Raw genomic sequence first — 21083 nt, 5'->3', positions numbered from 1 at the left:
TCGAACAAAAATTTAAACTTTCATAGATTTGTTTTTAATTTGACATTGGGAAACAGGTACGTGGGTCAGAAACACAGATAAATAAATTGGGAACAAAATAATTTATTGAGGAGTTAAGTCAATTAAAAAAATCTTCGATTTAAAAGTTAGAAATACAATTACTATTCTGGTTTGGTTTGACGAAACATGGATGAACCGCAGGTAAAAAATCGTTTGTACTGTTTCAATGTTTTCGAAAATTGTATGGCGACTCAGAGTCATCTACAAAACACTAACACCATTTGCAATATGTGTTAAGGAATATCAAAAGAAAGGTATTGGGTTATACTGTTTCATAGAGGCCACGTTTTTTGGCACTTGTTTAGTTAGTTGAGTTTTATTGACTTCAAGAGATACAAAAAGACAACATTATATTCTTAATTGTAAGATTAAACAAGTTTTTAAATTTTAATTTTTTTTAATTTCTACATGTATACGAAAAAAGCTTATAAGATACAATTCAATAAAATAATCTTTATAATTTTCAAACTTTAAACATTTTCCTCAACTATTCTTGTTCTATAGCGAAGAGCGTTCAATGAGTATTCATACAGAAGGTCCCAACCTAGTTCTCCATTCAAGATGTTGATCGTTTCTTCTAAACCGAGTATATCAATCTCAAAGTAGCGCTTTTGAAACTCCTTAAATATTGGACAAGAAGAAGTATTTGTAAATAGATGCTTCAGCTCCACTTATAAACTTATCGTACATTATGTTGCCGACTCTGCAAGTCATTAAAATTAAACTTAACCACCTCGATATTGAAAAAGTAGTTGAGCATTCACTTGCCAGTTTCTTCCATTTTTTAACATTAGAAAATTCAGAATTGATAGCTTGTGTGAGTACTATTGTCAGAATTCTTTTGTTACCCATTGCCAAAACTCTTGACACGTAGTTAAAATGTAATTTAAGTGTATCTAAAAAGAGGGGTCCTATTCCTGTTTCAAGATGTAACATATAGTTGGGCACCGTACTTGGCAGTTTGAAAGTACTTTTATTAAAAAAACGGAGGAACTTTTCCACAGCTTCAAACGATCGATACCCTTATACTTGTGCTCCGTAAAACAATATTGCAATTGCGGTAGTTCGAAATACTTTGTGTGAAAACTATATCGTCCGCGAACATCAGTCCTGGAATATTCTTTTCTCTTATATGAATACCACCTTTTACCGAATCAGTTATGTTATTTATGTATAAGATAAAGAGAAGAGTACTTAAAGCGCATCTTGCTTAACGCCTACTGACGTATCAAGGTCATCTGAAAGAGAATTTTCACCCAAACTCGTGCGACATTTTCTTCGTACATGGATCTAATTACAAATATAAGTTTAGTTGAGATTTCATATTTATAAACAGCCCAATTCTGCTATTTATGTGGATCGTATATTCTATTCCCTTTTACACTGCCTTTGCATTCTGCTATCCATCGGGTAAACTACATTATCCCAAACCGATTTGACATTCAAATAACTTCCTATGGGAAGTTAATAAGCAGCTATTCATGTAAAAATCTTGGGAATGTTGGATAAATTGTTTTGATTCATACAAAAATTAAGTTTAATCAATCCACCTGAACAGAATAGTTTTTGCAATTTTTGGAATTGGATTTTTTATTCCAATTTTAAGCAGAGGAATAAGAGAATCTTCAAAGAGAATGCTTCGGAAAAATGTTAAAAAGTGTCTTTCTTCCACTAAGAATGTTAATATTCTTTTAATTATAAAACAAATATTCTAAATTAACCAATAAATTAGTTTTCACTTACACTCCGCTTAAAAAAATTTACAAACCAGACATCAAATAAAAAATCCGCGCATCTGAATTGTATAGAATGAATACTTTCACGTGAACAGAAGAATACCGCGCAGTTTTACCGACGTTACCGACATACACAGATTCACTTCGAATGAATAGCAAAATAATGATTAGTGAAAATTCAAGTAAAATTCCCCCCGATGAATAGCAGAATAGACCTGCAAGCTTGCTGGTTCCCGGGGAATTGAATCGAAGACTGACCGAAAATCCACAAAAAACGTAAAGCTTTTTTCCTTTACTTTTAAAAATATCAGCAATTTTTATTATTGAAAAATTTGGTCAATTGTCGAGTAGTTTTTCCTAAAGCCAGCTTGGAAGTCGTTTAATATTTGCTCAGATTCGAGCCACTTGTTAAATCCATTTTATAATACCGAGGAAAAATGAGATGCCCCTATAATTTGATAGATTTTCAAAATTACATTTTTTATGTAGCGAAAAAATTATTTCCTTTTGAAAAATCTCGGGGAAGTCAGCGGTGTCGAAAATTCTGTTGTACTCCAAAGTTAGAAGCCGTAAGAAATCTGGTGTACTATTTTTAAAATATTTATACGGAGTTCTATCTTCCCCTGGTGCTTTATCTTTTTTTTCCTTTTTCAATAACTATTTTTAACTTATTTTGGGATAAAGGCGCATCCAGAAACTCATCAATTATTAAAGGTGGTGCATATTGAAACGATGATGCTGTGTGTGAAGTGTTGAGCAAATTTGTAAAATGGATTTTCAATTGTTCAATGTGCAGTACTGTAGCCGTTGGAATCTTTTTTTTTTACTCACAAGCCTAATTGCTTTCCAGAACTCCATTGAGTTTTTCGCGCTGTTTACCATTTCATTGTTTTTTCATCTTTTTGCTTTACAAATATTTTTGATTTTTTTGTTCGCTGTCGCATAGAGGATTCTAAAATTGATGTTATTATTCTTTTGGCTCTAAGTGAAACCCAAGTCACTATTTTTTTGCCACCATGGCCTTGCCGTAAACATAAGGAATGATGTTGCTAGTTGCTTATCAGCTTTTGACACAATATGGTCATTGAATTAATTCTTTTTTCAATTTTAAGTCGTTTAAGTTTTACATAAATAAGTACTACATTCACTTTCTTTTATCGAAGCCCTTAATCTAGACAGAGTATCAACTTGTCGTTAATTTGATGTTTAGTCTGATTTTATCCAAAGCCGCAGGGAAGTTATAAGTGCAAAAGAGGTAAGTTTCCGTTGCTATAAGGCCAATTCTACTGAGGAAAGCCGAATTAAAGTTCAGGAAGACATGCAATGCCCATATTCGAAGGACAAAATGTATACATTTTCATACTGCCCAAAGGCAGTACAAACTTTGGTCATGTGTACAAAAAATGTGAAATTATTTCTCTTCCTCGGTTCCTGCACTTTTCAATGACACTTCATTTGTTAGCTCCTTAGAGAAAGCTTATCTCTTTGCCAGACAGTTCGCCACACATTCAACGTTGATATTGAGTGTTATGACTACGCCTGTACTTGAGTGCGTTAGTGATCTATAGGATCAATCATTTTTTGCACCACCCGTACTGATATGAACACTATTAAATCCGCTGGTCTGGATATTATTCCCGCTAATGTTCTCAAGATGTTTTCTTTAACGCTGGTAAAACCACTGGCGTAAGCTTTTTCATCTGCCCTACTCCTCAAGACTAGTTTTGAGCAGATGGAAGGTCTCTTATCGAATAAACAATCGTATGATTTTCATGAATCCCTTCTTCATAGGATTAGTAATTAACCTTTCGGATCCTTCAATTATATAACACTTCACAAGTAGTATTGAATGGGTTCAAGTCTGAAAACCACAAAATAAATGCTGATGTGCCTCAGGGCTCTGTTCTATCTCCAACACTCTTTCTTATTTTTATTAATGATCTCATGTCTGCAACTTTTAATCCAATACATTGTTTCGCTAACGATAGTACTCTTAGCTTTTCATATTCGTTTTCAGACTCAGATTCAATGCTGTCTTGTGTCGTAAAAAGATTTGTACCCCCTTACCATTATCCATGGTTGGAACTTGCTTCAAACACACTTAACATCTCGATATTCTCGGTTGTTGCGTCACCGGCCAACTCTTGTAAAACGTACGAAATTAATCGAAAATTATACTTGATTCCATGAAATGTGTCAAAATGTTAGTTAACTCCAAAACGATGTAGGGCCAGTCATTGATGTAATACTCGTTGAAAAAATCTATTTATCTTTCGATTAGTAAAAGGCCTAACCCATTTTCAGCAGATAGGCCTCTCGACAATAAGAATTAGTAACACATCTTATATCATATCGTAGAGATGGCAAATCTATCAATTTAAAGTAAAACGTTTGTGTTATTTTTCACGAATTTAGACACGAGTTGTTTTTTAAATTTCAAAAACTCCGGAATTGATTTTTAGGAAGAATAACCATTCTTTCGCCACACTTTAGTGAAGTGTAACACATTAGGATCTCAATTCAAACCTAAAATAGGATTTTGATCTAAAAATAATCACAATCTTCTACAATAGAACTAAAGAACCTTAAATTAGGAATTTCCTTATCGGTGTAGGCGCATATTAAATTTAAACCACTAAGCACCATGAGCCTCTAGCTTCCTTAAACACCCCATTAAGGATTTTTAATATCAAATAAAATTACAACAAAAAGGAAAAGAAGAATCAAAAGAAGAGGACACATTATTTACAAAACGCTTCGTGTTTCTGTATCTGTATTATCATCGGGTTCATATTCTTAAGCCGAGTATAAAAACAAGGGGCATTAAATCTTTAAAAAAAGTAACAACAACAACAATGGAAAAAAGACAGCATTAGTATTCCAAACCATTCGAATGACTAAACGGAGATTTTCCTTTCGACAATAATACTCAACTTGCTAACAAGATAGCGAACGGAAACGAAAACAAAACCATACCAAAGTATCTACTCTACAAGAACCAAGAACTTGAACCCAAAAGGAGCAAGAACAAATTAACGTTCAGTGATTCGAATATACTCGTATCCTAGAAGAGGTTTGTAGTTCTGTGTATCTCGTAGATAAATTCATCTGCGTCAATTCGTTCAGCCCTGTTATGAACGCTAGAACGGGTATTATAGCCATTTGATGCTCATCACAATGATATTTATGTTAGGAGACGAATACACAACAAAAAAAAAACAGCCTTGTCATCTAGTTCTTTCTGGAAAAGCATTTTAGAAACATAAAGCCTGCCCTCTAATGGAAATATGTCTATGACACCGTAAGGAAATATTTATGCCAGAAAAAAGCGAAAATAAAAACAAAAGAGCCTTTCAGGGATTTCATGACCGAACATACATGTGGGCCTTAAATCATCTTATTTTTGTGGTTGGTTTGAGTTGGAATTGGAAGCAGTTAGAAGCGTCGAGGACGACACACGACACGACACAAGGCACAAGACACACGAGCACGACACACTCTCCACTGCGGCACCACTTTATACCATATTGAGTTAGCGAAACGTGAAGAAAAGGTTTTCACACAAAGCTTTGTTCAGTATGATTTGTGGGCGGTAAAGGATCCAAGTGTCAGGTGCCGGTGTGCCATGAGTATGCCACCTGGAAAGAGTGGCAGTGAATGGTGGTTGAATCCCTGAATAGGCCTGAAATTGCAACAACTTTGAAAACTAAACGTTTAATAGAATACTTTGGCTAAAATGTTTTTGTTCCGTTTTGTTGTGTTATTTCAATGTTTTTGGTTTTGTGGTTTTTACGATTTGACTATTTATGATTGGATAAACCCAAAAAGCTCTGAAAGGGTTAACAAGGTCAAGGTGAAAGTGACTAATCAAAGTTTTCCCCACAACCGCAACTAAATTGGTTAATTTAAATTCAATTAAGAGAGGCTTCAGTTTCATCAATTAAGAGACAAAGAACGTCTGTAGTGTGTATTAATTAAGGATCTGATGACGATTATTTGATGACATTACTTATCAATATATATGTATTTAAATTTGGTTCAGCAAAATAACCCCAGATATGTCTAATTTCATAGAACATAAGTGATGTCCACATTGACTGTACAATTTATTAATAAACAAATCGTGTTGAAATCATTTTTAAAATCTGACTAGCAAAACTAAATTCCTGTATAATGGCTTCTAACACGCGATAAGACTATGTACCGTCTTCAACACAAACTAATTTGTTTGATTCAGTAAAAATAAAATGTATAGAGACTGTATTGTACAACGAACTGAACATGCTAAGGCTGGAGCTGAGGAGTGGCATTAATTTGTAAGCTTTTTGTCTCTGTAATGATTTTAATCAATCAAATAGTAATGTCACGTGGAAATTAAATAATTAAAGCAAACATTAATATTTTACTTTCGTTTTTTCCAAAAATAGCATGTAATTTTCTTTTTAAGATTTCAAACAATGTTAAGAAAAGGGGATTTATTTGCATTGGACTGTTTTGATAAACAGTATAATAATGAATCAATAAGTTCTAGAATGAGGAAGTGAATATTTTGTATTCTACTTCAAATTGTTCTTGAATAAATTTGAAGGATTAGTCGGTTATTAATGAAATTATATTCTCTTAATTTTTGAATTAATTTTTTGGTTTTGGACAAAAATATATGTTAGCTTAGGTAAACAGGCAAATATAGAATGGATTAGTTGTAAATAATAGATAGTAAAATTCGTCTAGATTACTTCTAGAGAAATACGTTTAAAGTTAAAACTGAGAAGTTTTAGTGCCCAAATTGAATCTGCTGCATAGATGACTGCCTTGCTTTGTTTTTTTATTTTTGTGAATTTTGATGGATAGCAAGTTTTGTGTTATTTATAAAGCCACGTTCGTGGGCCTATCGATCACCCGAAGTTTAACCTTCACGGTTTTAAGTACCTTTATACGTTTCGCAATGTGGTCTAGCCGTATGCATACGGAATGATATTATCTATCAATATTTACCACATTATGATCTAAACTAAATGTGGTTTAAATTCACCGTCCAAAGGCGCATCATTCATAACTGTTTTAATTATCGTTGCCCAAGTCTTTTTTTTATAATAAGCACACACTCAAGGTTATATTTAGGTCGAAATTAAATGAGCTTATCATATTTTGTCGTTGCAGTTCCAAATCCGAAGAAGAAGGATGTGAGTCTGAAAACGAATATGAAAAGTTAAGAGTACTATCATCAGCGAAACAATGTATTATATTAGATGTTGCAGACAGGAGATCGTTAATAAAAATGAGAAAGTGTCTTGGAGATAAAACTGAACCCTGGGGCACACCACCATTTATTTTGTGGTTTTCAGGCTTGAATTCATCCAATACAACTTGTATTGAACGATTCGTAAGGTAATTACTAATCCAATGAATGAATGAATTTCATGAATCCCTCTCATGAAAACCAAAAGAACGGATTTTCGATAAGAGAGCCTGGTGCCAAACCCTATCAAATGCTTTAAAAATATGAAGTGCAATAATCTTACTTTCCCCAAACCGATGTAAAGATTTGTTCCACTGTTCGGTGAGATGAACCATGAGATCACCAGTGGACCTATTGCTTCGAAAGCCGTACTGCCGGTCATTAAGAAGCTTTCGATCTTCAAGATATTTCTTGAGCTGATAATTAATCAGCGAACGAGACCTGAGGAGTAGGACAGATGAAAAATCTTACGCAGTGGTTTTGCTAGCGTTGAAGAACACCTCTTCAGAACAATAGCGGGGATACCATCCGGACCAGCGGATTTATGTGTGTTTACATCTCTAAGAACTCTTGCCATAGTACGAGTGCGAAAAAAGATTGGTCCCATAGAATCACTAACGCACTCAAGTACAGGCGGAGTCATAACACTCACTGGCTGCGTAGGATAAGCGCCGACTTGCCTAGAAAAGAGATTAGCTTTCTTTAAAGAGCTAACATTTTTACTGCATTTGGCAGTCCCAAGTCTGGATAGTAATTCGACTTCTAACGAATTTTAAGGAAGGTATTTCGACATTTTTGCTAAGTGGTGGTGTTTAACACCTGAGACAACTTATGGATTCCTGGCGTTGCAGTTCAGTCTTCCAACAATCTAGACTTATTTCTTACCTCTGATCCTAATAAATATGAGTAAAGTGTATTATCGCCTCCGACAGATCAGCCCATTGTGTCATACCTACAAATTTCTTATGCCAAAAAACCCCAGTTAAAGAGAAAACTCCTACGAGAACCGTTTGGCAATATGAGAACGCCAACTGGGAAGGTCTCAAGGAAGGTCACTATTCTTCCACGATAGTTACGTGGATTCCAACGCAGAAATGATTAGAATCTTAATTTTTTGTAAAATGAATATTTTTATTCAGAATATGGTAGAATCTATCAAACCCAAAGAAAACTCATGGTTTGATTTTAGCGTTATTATGATCAACAACTAACAAATGATAACCACACTGATAAAAACTGGAATAAGCTCAACCAAGCAAGAAATGGACATATTTGACACTCCTTTTGTAAGTTTGATTTGATTGATAAAGCCGAATTTAATTGCAGCACAGTTTTCTGTTAACTCGTTCCTTCTTTTGCACTCGTTAATACATGACGAATCTCTTCTCCTTTGGTTTAGTAATTATTTTTCAGATCATTCAATTCAAGCAGCATTGAACAAGTTTAAATCTGATACCCAAAAAATAAACGCTGGTGTGCACCAGGGCTTCGTTTTGTCTCCGACGCTATGCCTTATTTTATCTTCTAACCTATCAAATTGTTTCGCTGGCGACAGTACCCTTAGCTTATCATTTTCATTTTCGTTATTAGATTCTTATTCTTATTCTTCGGATGTGGATAAGATCACTAAATTCTGATCTTGACAGCATTGTCCAATATGGAATCAAAAACTGTAAGGAATTACACTACATCAAAAAATTGCACGTTAATCAATTGAAAATAAATGGGTTTTTCTTACACTATGAACTTCCTACCATTAATCTGAACTTATTGACTTTATTTGATAAAATTATAATGTGTAATAGGAAATACAACAAAACTGCAACAAAATGTTCGAGCATTAACTCATGGTTTTTTTTTTACCGTTAGTAGAGTTTTGCCAGGAATGTCAAAAAATTGCTCGTACAGCAAAGAAATGTTCGAACACTGCTCTTTTCTCTAACAAAATGGAAATAACGGTTCTTTTTGAAATGTTAGTTGTGTACTGTTATGATATTGAGAGATCTAGGCTCTGTATGCCATGGTGGTGTATTGTTCTTTTCAACTGTTTTTTTTTTTTTTTAATTTTGCGAAGTTTATTTTGAAAATATTTCCCACTCGTTACAATTTGCATCGGTTCTGTGTCTAATCATTATGAAGGTATTCAAACTTCAAAAGTTGTAAGATTTTCGTAAAAATAGTTTTCAACATAAAAAGGCAAAACGATTTGAAAGTAAGTTTTGTTCCTGATAGAAATCTGTTGCCAAAAAAAGTTGTATTACATCAAGTTTTTGAAATACATCTTATATTAAAAAAATATAGAAATAATGCTTGAATTTGAAATCAACACTAAAAATTAAGTCCAAAACGTATTTTCCAAAACTATGCATGAAATTATTGAATTCAAGTTTATCTCGAAATATCATATATCTTTATATATAAAAAAAGTCGTGGTAGTTACACTATTCATAACTTAAGAACGGCTGTACCGAAATGGCTGACAATTGGTGGGTAGGTAGATTAGAGTCAGGTGACGGACATGGGACATTGTTTATCCCGGTCGACAGCGTTCCCGTGTGACCTGATATAAAACGTCAATCACTTTAAAACGTGGGATATCAAAAAGGAATCAGACTTGGTATAACAAAACGCAAATGACAGCTATGTAATTTACGTACATTTCAGTTTATGATCGCAATATTATTGTATTGCAAATTATATGTCTATTATTTGTATTATTATCTGTAGCTTTAAACGATTCTAACAGATGGCAACATCTGTTGATTGGATTGAGTCAGCATTCAATAGATGGCGCTATGTCAAACTTCCAAATGTTTCATATAAGCTACAATTTAATAGAAGAACCACCAAATGTTGCTGAGGCTTAAGTATACAGTTAAATTTATTTTGTAGTGAACAATAAACGAAATACAGTGAATTTCACTTTTTCAATTTTTGGTGTTAGCAATTTTCGAAGAATAACTAGATATAGAGCGGTAAAATAGAACTTCAAACAAATACGCAATGCATTAAACTGCCAGACAATTTCTGCACTGTTCTTCAGAAAATAACATTAATTGATTTAAATTATATTTCCGGATATACAGAGTAATGTAATGACTTGAATCATAACTGGCTCAGTCATCGGGCTATTTTGGCAACCAAAAATGTTGATGTTGACGAAATTAACGTCCAGGTACAACAGTAGTGACAAGACAATCTGATGTCTTTAATCAATCGGTACTGTTAACCTTTAATGCCACCATATAATCTTTGATTAAAGATTGGTTCACCTGCATAATTTTAATCCACCCAATTTTTGCAATGGTAAACGTTTTGTCATCAAAAATATCACCGGAAATATTCTTGAAGCAACCATTTTAACTGAAAAGTTTAAAGAAAAAGTATTTCTGTTGCCACGTAGTCCAATGATACAGTCATATTCTATCATATCATCAAAAGTTTTCAGTTTCAAGTCTCAAGCTCAACAATGTCCTTTTTTGTTCCATGTTTTTCTCATGAGTAGCTACATGTTGCAGGTTCACGTGTAATAAAACCGTCGGACCTATTTGTGTTATCAAAAGACATGTGCACCAATTAGTAATACATTAAATTGAACTCAAAAATATTTATAATTCAAAGTAATAAATATTGTTGGAAGATTTTAAACTATCCGTCCTACCTGACTAATTTACAAGTTAAACTGTCACATAAACTAAGAACTTTGTAATATACTCATTTGTTAAAAACTTGAATACAAATAATAATACATTTATTATACAATACAATATTTTTAACTTCCCATTATAAGTTATTGAAACAAAAAAAAATGTCACCTCGAAAATTTTACGACTAAAATATGATTTCATATCCAAAACAATTTTGTGCAACGATGAATAATGTTGTCAACATTCAGTCAAATTTTGAGAGATATCTAATGGACAGTTTGTTTACAAAAAATAAAAACTTTGTACAAATTTACTTTCGACTCAAATGGCTTTTCAAAAATTGAAAATATTATCTTGAAACTTTTTTCATAGAAAATGTTGTTTTCGATATTCAATAATTTTTTTTTATAAAATATAACAGTCCGTTTTTTGGTAAAAATTGATGTTCGGTTTTTGACATCTCTCAAATTAATTTCATTCATCTATTCATTGCTAACAATTTGCTTTCGAATAAAACTATATTCAAAAAAACTAGACTTTCAAACTTAACTATTTCCTTATATGAAAAATATTGTTGTTAATTTTAATATTTTAAAGAATAATTCAACTGACAACTTTTTTAACTCAACACAAAAACCTACAAACTTTTAAGCAAGACAAATTGACAGATGGGAAGTTATCAGTGTGGCTCGCATCCCAGCCTCTTTTTTTATTGATTTTTGCTTTACGTACAGTTAGTACGAACATTTTGATCAATTGGGTTCAAAGTCCTTCACCTTCAAATCTCAAACCAGTACATTTTTATAACAGCTCTAACGTTTCCATCTTGGTTTAACGGTATTTGAAAATCAGTCATTAAGGTCGCGATGTTTTTTTTTACAAATGACGCATATGTAAAAAAGCATGTTGGTGTCCATGTCTGATGTTCTCCTATCGTTCCTTTTTAATTACAGCAATATAAAAACATTATTCAGTAACGCTTGGCCGGTTCAGCTAATGGGAATTTCCAGAAACTAATTCATATACTAAAATGCTTTAAACTGTACGCACCTAAAGGATAAAGAACTTTGCGAAATAATCATACAATTAATAGTTAAGAGATAACTTGAGTTTTGGTTTAGGCTTAAAAACCCCGTTTTTGGTTGTTGTTTTTAGCATTTTTGAAGGGAATAATTTAAAAAAAAATGAATAATAGAAAACAATGACATTAAAAAAATTGTGTTCATCCAATTTGTATTTGTTTTTATAATAAATAAAAACTTTTAAGAAATGCTACAAAAATTGGTAAAAACGGTTAACGATTAAATCTCTTTCGCAAAAACAGATTTTTAAATCAAACTATTTCATGAAAATATTGTTGGTTATTTGAAATGTTTAAGAAAAATTTAACTTGTAACTTTTTCAACAAAACATGCAAACCTACACACTTTTAAGCAAGACAAATTGACAGACGATATGGGAAGTTATCAGTGTGGGTCGCATCCCAGCCTTTTTATTTTCAAAACTAATAAATCAACTCCTTTTCGAAATACTTGTATAACAAACGTTGAAGTTGTGTTATTCTTTTATTAATTAAGATTCATTTATGTAATATATGCAAATATCTTACAAAATCTTTCCTTGAATCTTCAAAAAGAACAATAAAATAAGAAATGCAATACGATTGTAATATTATACTGAATAATTTTCAAATAAATAGCCACATCAAGAAGTTATTACACATTATAAATATTCTTGATTAAAATGCCTCAAGGAAAATTATTCAAGCACGTATGTATTTATATGAACGTAAACATTCATAACATATGTTTGTATGTATGTGTGTACTCTATAAAGAGGATGTATAACCTTGAAGGACTTATAAAAAAAATATTAGTCAGCAATATTTTAGAGCCCATGGGAATTTCCTTCACGCAAAAACGGTTATAAAACACTGAGCAATTATTATTATTATTTGACTGTGTGGTGTGGACCATAAAATATAAAAGAAGAAAAAAAATATTATTAATAATATTTTCATGATAAATGAAAGCCTCTGAGCATTTTCTAAATTAAATCGAACTATAGGAATCCACATAAAAATGTTCAATTCGTTAAAAAAGAAAAAAACATTCAGAATTTTTCAAAGAATGGCGCAAAGCTCAGAGTAATGGCAGAAATAATAAAAAAGGCGTTTCTTTTTTAGCTTTAATTTGTTTTTACGAATAATTGCAAACAACTGAATACGTGTGTATGTATATATTTATAGATAGCTACCTAGCTTTCCTTCATGAAACTCAAAATCGATAGTTATAGCATTGACACAGTTGCTTTCTCTGTCTACTTTTTACAGAGTACAATTTAGACAAATAGGCTTCAAAATTGTCCAGTATTATTAAATCATATTCAATAGCTGCCTTTTGTTGGCCAGCCATCAGCGAATTGATTTGTTCCCTGTTATCCTCTATAGTTGACTCCTATGGTCAGTCTTGTATTCGTAAAAAAAAATAGATATTGTAATTAAAGCGTTGGAAATTGGTAGCGACCTTAATGTCTAGATCTAGTGTGTTAATATGTCACCAAGCTGGTTTACTTCTTTCTCGATTAAAATCGATAATATTCCTCGATAAGCTATTTCCAATTGTCGTTTTAATTTTATTCTTTAGAAATCTAGCTATCCAGCCAAAGTTCTCCAATTCAACGGTTGAGTACCCATATCCTTTTCATCAGTATTCCCATGATCAATTTATACATTTGCGATTGTATTTATGTCCTCGATTCATAATTCCATCTTTAGGGTCTTGAATTGAGCTTAGAAATTTTAAAATTACTAACAATATTTTATGTCTTTGAAGTTTAGTTTGAAAATCTAGTTTTGTAAAATAGATTCTTAGTCGAAAACTAATTTCTACCAGTTTTAGAAGCATTCCTTAAATATTTACAATTTGGATGAATGAAATTAATTTGAGAGATATCAAGAACCGAACATCAATTTTTACCAAATTTGTGTAATATGTGTTTGTATGAAAAACCGGCTTGTTGGATTTTTATAAAAAAAACTACTGAATATCGAAAACTATATATTCTGTGAAATAAAAAAAGTTTTTTTTAATTTTTTAAAGCTATTTAAGTCGAAAGTAAATTTTTACCAAGTTTAAGTAATGTTTTTTTATTTAGGTTTTTATTTTAAAACAGAATTCTCAAATGGATTTTTTTTTCAAAATTTTACTGAACGTTGGCAACAATATTTTTTAAAAGACAAAAGTAGTTTAAAGCCAATATCTCAATGTTTTGATAATATATTTGAGTCGAAAATCAATTTTTACCAACTTTTATCAATATGTTTAGGTTTTTATTTATTGTAAAAAAAATTGTCAATTCGATTTTTCTCAAAATGTTTCCTAATGTTGAAACCAATATTTCAACAATGTCCCAAAGGCCGTAAATATTTTTGGTCATTTGTAAAAAAATATGAGGAATTCTTACTCTTCCTCGGTTCCTACGCTCGTTGCCAATGACACTTAACTTGTTAGCTCTTTAGAGAAAGCTAATCTCTTTGCTAAGCAGTTCGCCGCTAATTCAACGCTGCCAGTGAGTGTTATGACTATACCTGTAGTTAAGCGTGTTAGTGATTCTATGGGACCAATCTGTTTTCACACTCGTACTATGGCAAGAGTTTAAAGAGTTTAAAGATCTCAACATTCATAAATCCGTTGGCCCGGAATTGTTCTGAAAAGGTGTTCTTCAACGCTGCTAAAACCACTGCGTAAGCTTTTTCATTTCGTAAGCTTTTTTATTGGTTCCAATCCACAGGTCTCGTATTTGTCCAGCCTATTCCCAAAAAAGGCGAATCTTCTTTGCCGTCTAATTACCAACCGATTGCACTTACATCCCTTCCTTCCAGATCATGGAAACGCTGATTAATTATCAGCTTAAGAAATATCTCGAAGATTGAAAGCATCTAAATGACCGACAATACGGCTTTCGAAGCAATAGGTCCACTGGTAATCTCATCGTTCATCTCACCGAACAGTGGAGCAAATCCAATAACATCACTTTGGAGAAAGTAAGATATTGATATTTCAAAAACATTTGATAAGGTTTGGCATCAGGCTCTCTTTTTTCATGAACCCCTACTTCATTGGATTATTAATTACCTTAAGAATAGTTCAATAAAAGTTATATTGGATGGATTCAAGTCTGAAAACTACAAAATAAATGCTGGTGTGCCCCAGGGCTTCGTTTTATCTATAACATTCTTTCTCATTTTTTTAACGATCTTCTGTTTGCAACTTCTAGTCCAATACATTGTTTCGCTGACAATAGTTCTCTTAGCTTTTCATATTCGCATCCATCTTCTTCGCATGTGAAACTGCAACGACAAAATATGATAAGCTCTTTAAACTCCTACCTAAAAAGCTTAAAAACCCAATGTTATCTTGTATCGTTAAAACGAGATATACCCCCTTGCCATTATCCATAGATGGTACTTGCATCGAGGAGACTGAGCATCTCGATATTCTGGGTATGTGTATCAACAACCACTTTCTGTGGGACGATCATATACGCGATGTAGCCAAAAATGCCGCAAGATGTTTGGGTTTTCTAAGACGATGCAAGACGTTTTTTCTCCTCTGCCAAAGCTAGAGTATAACTCCCATATCTGGGCTGGTGCTTCTGCAACATACTTAAGCCTCTTGGACAGTATTGAACATAGAGCATTTCGATTGATTGGTGATATTACCATTAGAAGGTCATTAACGTTGCTTGAGCATCATCGAAATGTTTCTTATGTCCCCTCTTTTATCGTTAAAATTCCTTACCGTTAAGTCAAAACTGACAAACATTCAATATTGTTCAATTTTGTATGTCAAAAATATATAGCAAGTTAAACCGAGGTGTACGCCCTTAAAAGTCAATAATAAATCTATACTGAGTTCTAAGAAAATTATACAAAGTGAAGAAATGCTCAAGTTCGAAATATTTTAAAAACCAAATTTTAAAGATAAACCGAAAGTTCGAGTTTTAATTTGATTTTTGAACTTTGTCAATGAATTGGCTATAAAGGTGTTAATTTTTGAGATCACTTTTTTGAGGAGAATTTTTAGGATTGGGAATTTCTAAAAACAAAACAAAAACAGTGGCACAACAGCGCGTTGAGAACTAGGGCCTAGTGTATGAGTACTGTTGTCAGGGATGGAGGAGACCATGTTAAGCCGAATCCAAATGGCTAATTTTGAGAAAGCACTTTTTCATGACATGAATTACTCTTGGAGAATTTATCAATTCCTCGCAAGAGGTAGTACCCTTGAAAAAACTCTAGCATAGGCAGGGATTTAACCCAAGACCTCTGGCATGACAGTTGAACGCAATAACCATCATTATACTACAATTTGACTTTTCTAGTTGTCAAAATATGACAGCTTTAAAATTGGCAGTTGCCTAAATGTATAATTTTTTATATTTTAAAAGACTGTAACATTAGACCAAGAACCTGCGACCCATTTGAACTGTTTATTTATTTACAGTTCTTAACAAGTGAAATTCTTTTATTTGTATTTATTGTGGGCACATTTTTTATGTGTGGCAAAAATTGAATTGCTCGCGTTGATGTGGATGAATACAAGAGTGACATTTCATTTAACGACCATTTGGCAGGCATTTCCATTCCATTCCATTGTGCTATTGTGTCATTGTCGAATGAACCCCCGGCTCCCCTAGCGCTACTCAGCCATCATAAAAAAGATTGATGGATGTGATAGGCAATGGACATCAGCAAAAGCTTGATAAGCGTATATTGTTAAGCGTTAGGGCAATTACTGAGCTTTGTGAAGTGGGGTGTTATTTTCAAATTAACTTATAGTCGTTATCTAGGATCACGATAAGAATGGTGGGAAAACGCAATGTTCACCACCAGCACAACTCCCTTTTGTTTATTAACTTAACAAAAAATATTTAACGTTTTCGGTACCAGTGTTTGATTTGTATGCAAATCAGTGAAGGAAAATAAATTTAGAAAAAAAGGTTATTTTCAAACTTAAATTAGTGAACGCAATACGAAAACACTGTTTAATAATACATTGAAGTGCGTGAAAACAAATGTCAAAGGCCGCTTTAAAAAAAAAATGTATTTGGAGTTGGAATGGTAGCGGACTCGGGCTCGGTCTCGTGAAAATCAAGAAATTCAATGGTGTCTGTATAGCATATATCTGTCTCATTTTTATCGTGGAAAGTATAATTTGTAGGCTCATCTCGTCCAGTCTGGGTTTCGTTTCATAAACTGTGATCAAGATTTAAATTTTTTACTTAGGTTTTATGATAATGTTTTAACAACGTTAGCAAAAGGATTACAAATTATGGATAAAAGTGGATACATTCATCGTGTCCAAGCGATTTTTCATTGAAATATTGATCCATTTTCAAAATGATGCAGATAAGGTTAAAAGAAAGGAAGTCTTAAAGAAGAAGAATTGAATTTTCTGGAAGAAAGGAGCTGTTTTACCTTTTTTCGGTACATAGAATGATTCGAGGCTTAAAATCAATTTATTAATTTTGTAGGTTTTCATTGTTTGAAAAAGTAAAAAAAACATCAACGCCACGGGGAAACTAGTTTTAAAATGGTTTCGAGTTTTAAGTTTTTTCAGAAACTACAATAAGCATTTTGGTCTACTTATTGCCAATAGATGACATATACATAGTTAGAAAGCTTAGCGCTTGTAATGATTTTTGTGTAGTGGCATCACAAAGCGGTAAACCATTGGGTTAACACAGAATATGGCATCAAAAATTGCAATTGCGACAATTAATTACAGTGAAAATTTGTAAGTATACAAAACGAAAACAAACGTGACCTACCGCGGAATTTAATTTATAAAATCAAACAAAAAACAATAACTATTTGATTTGATAGATACCCCAACGTGTGTAAGCCACAAAAATACAAAGCCACATTCGCTCGAGTTGCGTGGCTTGTGGCACCGTCTTGTTGAAACCACATATTCTCCAAATCGTATTCTTCAATAGCAGGCAGAAAAATTCGGTTATCATATGATCATAAAGCTCAGAACTGAAGATGACAGTCGTTCCATAGTTGTTCACTGAATCTTTCTGTAATTTTAAAATTGTGGCGTATAATGTAGGTGGTTTTAACAACAAAGTAATATTCCCGGGGTTTTTTGAGTATCTTTATAGTTTTGATATTATCTGTCTACTTATGTAGAAGAGTACAAAATAGTAGAATTCAGAAATGAATTTCCTTTTTACGAATGTGCATGGACTCCTGCAAAAAGAACTTCCAGCAAGGGTAGAGCTAGCGGTGGTACTCTTATTGCAATAAAGAAAGAGATGCATAGAATTTTCAAAATAAACGAAATTGAAGAAATTTTGTATATAGAAGTCAAAAGTCAGGGTAATATTTTGTATATTGTTCCTGTCTATCTTAATTGCAACTATTGGGAACGAGAATTTGAATCGCTGTATGACTGTCTTTGCAGTTTGAAATTACAAAACTTGTTGATCATTGGAGATTTAAATGCAAGAACAGCGGCTGAAGAATCGGAAAAAGCGATAACAGATCATAAACGTCAATCGAAAGATAAAAAAGTGAATGGAGAGGGTGGAAAGATCATAGAATTAGCAAACGAATTTGGTCTGAGCACATTAAATGGCGACTGATGGGCATTTTTCGAATATTTTAAGGTAGGAAAGGAAACGTTTTCCGATCATCTGCCAATAACGATAAAAATTCAAAACAACAAATCCTGCAGTACTCGAGCAGACGCTCGTGATCTGGGTAATTAAATCCTCAAATGGAACAAAACTAAAAAAGAAGAATATAATAAAAGAAGACAAAAATGGATGCACTGCTTCAAACAAAACAAAATGGATCGGTTGCAAATTATTTGCCTTTATGTGACCTCAAATCAATCGTCATAAAATCGACGACATCAATTCCCAAATCAGGTACACTCTATTAGAAATCCGCATGGTATGATCGTGAATGCGAAAAACTTAGAAAAAAGTGTTTAGCCTTGCTTAACTTGTTAAGAAAAAATGAATCTCAGTCGATTAGAATAGATTATTTAGGAGCAAATAAGCACTATAAACGGACTGTAAAAATAAAAAAGCGAGCTCATGAAGGATGCAAAAGAATTTTGGGCTTTAACTAGAAAATTGTCTGGTAACTACCAATCAAAAGAACAAGTTTCGATTCCCTTGGAAAGCTTACGACTCAATTTTGAATCTCTATTATACCAAACGGATCAAATTACGTGGAGTTTTGCACAGCCCAACATTGTGGACGATCTTTTAGATAAAGAAATTAGATTTGAAGAAGTCGAATTGGTACTTCATTCCTTAAGAGATGGCAAATCAGGATCTGACGGCATACCGGCCGAATTCTACAAATATAGCTCCCAAACTTTCAACGAGTACTTCGCAAAAGCACTCGACATCATATTTAACTTTGGAACACTACCTGATCAGTTTTATGAGTCCTTGATATTACCAATATACAAAAAAGGTAACAGCTCAAATCCAGCCAATTATAGGGGGATCACTTTGTTAAACTCGGTGCTAAAAGCTTATACAACATTATTATACAAAAGACTCGAAGAGTGGGTTTCCGTGAACGAAAAACTCTGCGAAAAACTCAGCTTGAAGCTGGATTCTGCTCTGGTTACTCTACTGTCGATAACATTTTCATCTTAACTCCAATAGCACAAATGAAAATAGACCATAATATAAAGCTCTATACTTTCTTTGTCGATTTTAGGGCTGCATTTGACATGATAAATCGAAATGCAATGTTCTACAAGCTGTACAATTTAGGAATATCTACAAAATTCGTACGTGCATTAATAAAACTTTATCAGCAAACAAATGCAAATATAAGCAATGGTGGAGACAGATCAGAAAGACTGATTGCAAACCGAGGTGTCAAACAAGGCTGCAACCTCAGCCCCTTATTGTTCGCACTCTTTCTCGATGACCTTGTGGAGTGGCTTACATGTGGGGTTGGTATTGACAACACAAAGGTAAAGGTTATAATGTACGCGGATGACATAGTCATTCTTGCCGAATCACCATCTTCATTGCAACTGATGATAAACAAGCTCTATCAGTATTGCTTAATATGGGGTCTGGAGGTAAATGTGGAAAAATCAAAGGTTATGATTTTCCAAAAAGGGTCCGGAAGAATTGCAAGCGGTAAGAATATGGCGAACGTAAGCTAGAAGTAGTAAAAAAATATACCTATCTCGGATTGGAATTATCGTTCAATTTAAAAATGGAAAACCACCTAAAAAATAAAGTAGATAAGGCGAAATCAGCAATATGCCAGAATTGGAAAAACATTTTCAGCAACAATTTAATAACTATCAGCACCAAATATAGTGTATTTAATGCAACAGCCAAATCTGTTATATTTTGTGGTGCACAAGTTTGGGGGATAGTGTTCTATTAGTCTTTTGGATATTTAAGTAAACGATGTTGTCTCTTTCAAGTTGTGTCTTCAAGTGCCTTTATTAGAGCAATTTATGTAATTTCACAAAAACTGTTATACGTTAAATATTTAGTATATAATTGTAGAATTAAGTAAAACAATAGATAATATAAAAGTTTAAGAAGGTGTAGACCTACACTTACTTTTTTAACTTAATACAACATCTCTCTTCACAAATCAATAATCAAAAATAAAAACAATAATTCAAAGTTCAAGATATTTTCGTTAATTCATATTAAAAATTAGTATGATGTTTTTATATATACTTATAGAATAGAAAATTTTATTAGAAATTTGAAAGTTTAATTTTAATTATATTTGAACACTACTTAGAGACTTAACTTTCTAAATTTGCAAAAGTTAACTTAATATATTTAGGTGCGGCTACGAGTGTTGTGAACCTTACGATCATAAGATGGAACTACAAATTCTCTTTGGGGTGTTATTGTATTATGAAATCTTTTTCTAATGTGAACTTTGTTCCGTCTATATCTTCCCCCTTCATTTAATTTTACCATATATGACCTTGGTTCCTGACATTTATAAAGAATTTTACCGGGATACCATTTTTTGTCAGGTTTTTGCATCCATACAGATTCATTTGATGAAAAGTCTATCTTTATATATGAAGTTTTGTTAAAATGGTTTTGTATTTCATTTTTCGATTTTTGGATGGAATCTTCAACGTTAGTGGGAATTTCCGGTGCAAGTAATTTGTCGTGAATGGGAACCTTAGTACGTACTCGTCTATTAAACAAAAGTTGAGCTGGGGAATATTGCATTCCAGATAACGGGGTATTTCTATATTCAAGGAGTGCTATATTAATATCTGTTTTCGAAGCCTGACTTTTTCTCAACAAATTTTTAGCAATCCCAACAAATTTTTCGGCAAGTCCATTAGACTTTGGATAATAGGGACT

General features: G+C 32.8%; 1 protein-coding gene across 10 annotated transcripts in view; it reads right to left on the bottom strand.

Moving 5' to 3' along the window:
• The window catches only part of LOC129941371 (sodium/calcium exchanger 1), a 216246-nt gene that overhangs the window by 26267 nt on the left and 168896 nt on the right, over positions 1–21083 (bottom strand). The window lies entirely within an intron of this gene.

This window comes from Eupeodes corollae, chromosome 1, assembly GCF_945859685.1.
Source record: "Eupeodes corollae chromosome 1, idEupCoro1.1, whole genome shotgun sequence".
NCBI lineage: Eukaryota > Metazoa > Arthropoda > Insecta > Diptera > Syrphidae > Eupeodes > Eupeodes corollae.
This window is presented reverse-complemented; position numbering and strand designations above follow the sequence as displayed.